Genomic DNA, 5,495 nt, shown 5'->3' with positions numbered 1-5,495 from the left:
TGAACCTCTTGACTCACTTGAATAAAAGCCTTCCCTTACCCAACCAAATGACTTGGACCAATTGACCATTTGCAAAAATTCACTTGATGCTATGCTTAATGAACTTGAGAGTTGGCTGATTTGCATGTGTGAATGCATGATGATGAGTGTAGGGATGGAAAGAGTTCAGATAGGCCTAGAGAAGCTAGAGTATAATAAGAGAGGGTGTACTAATGCTGAATTTAAATGTTGATTTGAGTGCTTTGTGTGTTTCTTTTGGCTATGAGCTCCCACCTTCAAACCTCTCTCCCTATGAGTTCTAGAAAGTTCACTTGAGGACAAGTAAAAGAATAAGTTTGGGGGAGTTGATATCTTGCATATTCACATTGTTTTATCCATTTATTCATGTGCATTTTCATCATATAGATTAGGATTAAGCCATGTCTAGGTTGCATTTTGCATACATATGTCTCCATTAGGTATTGGAGTACCACATGGAGTTCCTGGAGACATTTGGGTACATTTGGAGCTCAAGGGAGGTGATTAGAGGTGATTAGAGTGATCATTGGACGAGCAATGCATGGGAGCGACCTACCGGAGCGACGCCATGAACTCGCTCGCCATCTACGCTTCGGAGCGACCTCCTAGAGCGACAAGGCGAAGTCGCTCCAGCTCCTAGAGCGACCTCACCGCAGCGACACCCAGAGGTCGCTCGGGTTGTGTCGATTTGAGAGCGACGAACAAGCCGGGAGCGACCTCCTAGAGCGACACCCTAAGGTCGCTCGCGTCTATGGTTTCTGAGCAAGCCGGGAGCGACGTCTTCGGAGCGACACAGCCAGGTCGCTCGCGAGGAAACGACCCGGGAGCGACCTCTCGCAGCGACGTGCCGAGGTCGCTCCACGTCTATTTGTTTGGCCGAATTCATGTTTTCTCAAGGGCCTTTTTGGTCATTTCATTATGCACGTTTTTATTTTCTAAACCTATGTTTTTTACTCTGGAAGCCACCACCAGGCAGATTATCTTTGGATCTATTAAGAAATACACAAAAACTCTCTTGAGAAGTTCATCTCTTGGATTTTGATTGTTATGTTCTTGTGTTATTGTTGATTTCTTATCTATTTCTCTACATGATTAATCTGAAATCCAATATGGGTTTAAGAGGAATCATGGAGATTAGTGAGTAATCACCTTTTGAATTCATGGGTTAGGGAGATCAAGGGTGATTAGGTTAGTTCTAGGATGTTTTAGTGTAGATCATTCTTGTTCCTTGCTAGTAGAGTATTCATAATGCATCTTCTGAGTTGGCCACTCAAAAGTTGATCAATAGGCATTTCCCACCCAAAAGGTGTTTGATGAAATGCCTGAGACAACTCTCCTAGGCTTTTAGTATACTTTGCCAAAGACATTTGTTGTTAAAGATGCTAAGATAGCTAATAGACTTGTTCGTAATGATTGCTTTCATATTATTCAACCAAAGACATTTGATGTTTGAGATATGTTAGCAAATGAGCATTCATCTAGACATAGAGCTTGCTTAGAATTGTGTCTAGGCTTAAGGTTGATAGTTTGATTGATCATTTGCCATCCTTATTTCGATACTTGATCACCCAAGGTCTAATCCCTATGCCCATGAGTTCTCTTTTCCCTTAGTCAAGAAGTATCATTCTGTTATTGCTTTCTAGTTTTAGTCATAGCTTAAAACTCATCTAAATCATTGGTTGCACTTAGATTAAGTGAGTACTTGCATTCTCAGTGCTTTGATATCCCTCAGAACTGGTTCGACAATCACTATACTACAACATTTGTCTTAGGAGCCTTGAAAACTCCTAACATCATTAATCACAGTTATACCACCCTTTTTTGGCACAACATGCATATGAGATACCCATTTAGAATCTGAGATAGGGTAGACAACACCAGCATCTAAGAGTTTAAGAATCTCTTTCTTTACAACATCCTTCAGGTTAGAATTTAACCTTCTTTGTGAATCCAACATATCCCATAGGCAGCACTCCCCAGGTTCTGAATCACTTCAGCTGGCCTCTCTATCGTCAAAGCATGCCGTAGAGGGTCTTCTATTGACAATTCTTCAAGGAGCTCATCAGCAAGGGCATCCATCTCTTCAATGTAAAAAACTTGCCCTTGAACTGTTGGTTTCTTCATTACCTCCTTGATGTCAAAGTGAAGAACATGCCCTTTACCCAAGTGGAGATCAATCTTGCCCTCTTTCACATTAACAATTGCTCCTGTTGTAGCTAAGAAATGCCTTCCAAGGATTAAAGGATCTGCAGCTTCCTCACCCATCTTAAGCACCACAAAGTCTGTAGGGATCTCATATTTTCCAACCATAACGGGGAGGTCCTCCAAGATACCCACCGGGTACTTCACTGAACGATCAGCCAATACCAGAGACAGTCTACACTTCTTGTACTGAGTGAAACCAAGCTTCTTAGCAACAAATAAAGGCATCAAGCTGACACTAGCTCCCAAATCGCAGAGACATCTATCAAATACCATAGGTCCAAGAGCACAAGGTAATGTGAAGCATCCTGAATCTTCTAGCTTCTTTGGAACAACAAGCCTCTGGATGATGGCACTGCACTCATGAGTGAGAATCATCATGCCCTCCATGTCCTTCTTCTTTGCAGCTACAACATCTTTCAAGAACTTGCTATATTGAGGAATTAGCATGAAAGCATCAATGATGGGCATTGTGACTTGAACTTCACTCATTTGCTTCTCAAATAGAGCTTTGTACTTCTCTAGCAGCTGCCTCTTGAATCTACCAGGGAATGGTAGTTTAGGTTCATAGGGAGGAAGAACAAAAGAATTTTCACTTGCTGGAGCAACAACTTCACCATCTTTCACTGTTTTCTTCTCTTCCCCAACCTTTCCTTTACCTTTCGCTTCCACAATCTTCTCCAAGATTTCATCATTGGTTTTCTCATCAACAATCACCACTTCATCATCTATGTTGATGGCAACCCCCTCACCTTGTTTCTCAGCATCCTTGGTGAGAGATTTCTGAGGTAACTCCTTACCACTCCTGAGGGTGATAGCTTTCATGGTCTCCTTGGGGTTTTGATCAGATTTTCCAGGTAAAGAACCTTGTTGGCGATTTTGTTGAGTGTTCATGGCAGCAAACTGGTTCTCCAAGGTTCTGAACTTGTTGTTGAGCTCATTGTAGCTTCCATCAATCTTTGCGTGAAGGTTTTTCAACTTATAGCCAACATGCTTCTCACTTCTTGTCTGAGACTCCAAGATTTGTTTTAGTAGGGCATCAGTGCTGCTGACTGGAGGAGTAGAGGTAGAAGTAGTAGGTTGTTGTTGGGCAGGTTGTTGTCCTTTGTTGTTGAAACTGGGAGGAGGGTTTTGTTGAGGCTGATAGCTGCCTTGCTGGTTGTTCCGAGGCTGATAACCACTCTGTTGGTTGTTGGGGTAAGATCTCTGTTGGTAGTTGTTGTACTGAAAGTTTGGCTCTTTCTTGTACCAGCTACCATTGTTGTTGATGAAGCACAATTCTTCTTGCCCTTCCAAACCATCAACTTCCTGAACAACAGGTGTGGCTTCTTTGTTTGGGTTACCAACAAAGTGCAGCTGCTCCTGGGTGGCCTTATCAGCAATGAGAATATCAATCTTATCCTGGACGGCCTTTAACTCCCTCCTCGTCTTCTTGTCATATGTTCGACTGCCTCTGTCGTGGTCTCCACTGTAGACTGCATCACTCTTTACCATGTTGTCAACCAGCTCTTCTGCATCTTCCTCAGTTCTCCCCAAGAAGAACCCATTGCTAGTTGTATCCAGTCTGGCCCTGTACTTAGGAAGAGCACCACGGTAGAATGTGCTCAGCAAGCTTTCCTTAGAGAAACCATGGTGTGGGCATTGAGCTTGGTAGCCCTTGAATGTCTCCCAGACTTCACTGAAGCGTTCCAAGCCTTTCTGTTGAAAATTGGAGATTTCATTTCTCAGCTTAGCAGTTCTTGAAGTAGAGAAGAACTTCTCCAAGAAAGCTTTCTTGCAGTCATCCCAAGTGGCGATTGAGTCACTTGGTAGAGACTTCTCCCACTGTCGTGCCTTATCCCCCAGAGAGAAAGGGAATAACTTCAGCTTTAAGGCATCCTCAGACACACCATTGGTTTTTGACAACCCACAGTAGCTGACGAACCTGTCCAAGTGATCAAAAGGGTCCTCTAGAGCCAAGCCATGATACTTGTTGTTCTCGATGACGTTGAGAAGTCCTGATTTGATCTCAAAGTTGTTGGCTGCTACAGCTGGTGTTCGGATTCCCAATCTATGACCATGAATGTTGGGGCGGTCATAAGTGCCAATGGGTCGAGCCGCTCGCTGTTGGTTTTGTGGAACGTTGTTGGCATCAATTTGAGGTATGTCTCCCATATAAGTATCCAATCTCTGCAAGTGAGACTGTTGCTCTTCTTCTCTTCTCTTTCTAGCACACACTCTCTCTAAAGCTCTGATGTCTGCGGCTCTTGGAACTAGGTTTGATGGACCCCTGCTCTTCAAGTTCATACACCTGTAAATTAAAGGGAGGTGAAGAAGGAGAATCAGTAACTAAATAAAATAAAAATGACTTAGTCTCAAGCAAATGACTAAATCAAATATTCAAATCTACTTAGCATTTGGCAACGGCGCCAATTTGATATTAGGAGTTTTCAAGGCTCCTAAGAAAAATGTTGTAGTATAAATGATTGTCGAACCAATTCTAAGGGATTTCAAGCACTTAGAATGCAAGTACTTACTTAATCTAAGTGCAACCGATGATTTAAGGGTTTTCTAAACTAATGATTATTACTAATGCAATTTCAGAATAATAAAAACGGTAAATGAGTTGAGTTTCTTAACTAAGGAAAATGAGAACTCATGGGCATAAGAATTAGACTTTGGGTGATCAAGTTTCGAACTAAGGATGGCAAACGAACAATCAAACTATCAACCTTAAGCTTAGACACGATCCTAAACAAGCTTTATTTCTAGATGAATGTTCATTTACTAACACATTTCAAACAACAAATGTCTTTGGTTGAATAATATGGAAGCAATCATTACTAATAGGTCTAAGGCTATCTTAGCACTTCTAACAACAAATGTCTTTGGCAAAATATGCTAAAAGCTTAGAAGAGTTGTTTCAGGCATTTCATCGAACACCTTTTGGGTGGGAAATGCCTAAAGATCAACTTTTGAGAAGCTAACTCAGAAGATGCATTATGATTACTCTACTAGCAAGGTTTTGGAATGATCTACTCTAAACCATCCTAGCTCTAGCCTAATCACCCTTAATCTTCCTAACCCATGAATTCAAAAGGTGATTACTCACTACTCTTCATGATTCCTCTTAAACCCATTTTGGATTTCAGATTAATCATACAGAGGGATACAACAACGAACTAGAAAACACGGAATTGCAATAACTAGATGAACAAAGATGATTCAAGAGATGAACTTTCCAAAGGTTTTTCTTAGAACAAAAGATAATCTGTCTGGTGGCTGCTAAAGGTACT

General features: G+C 41.7%; 1 non-coding gene across 1 annotated transcript; it reads left to right on the top strand.

Annotated features, from left to right (window-relative positions):
- The first annotated feature begins 3,844 nt into the window (after window positions 1-3,844).
- LOC125582673 lies at window positions 3,845-3,951 on the top strand. The gene has a single exon (XR_007320129.1). It is a non-coding gene; the product is annotated as a small nucleolar RNA R71 (small nucleolar RNA).
- The last annotated feature ends 1,544 nt before the right edge of the window (window positions 3,952-5,495 follow it).

This window comes from Brassica napus, chromosome C2 (genome assembly GCF_020379485.1).
Source record: "Brassica napus cultivar Da-Ae chromosome C2, Da-Ae, whole genome shotgun sequence".
NCBI classification, from domain to species: domain Eukaryota; kingdom Viridiplantae; phylum Streptophyta; class Magnoliopsida; order Brassicales; family Brassicaceae; genus Brassica; species Brassica napus.
Note: the sequence above shows the minus strand (reverse complement) of the source record. Positions and strands in the feature narration are given on the sequence as shown.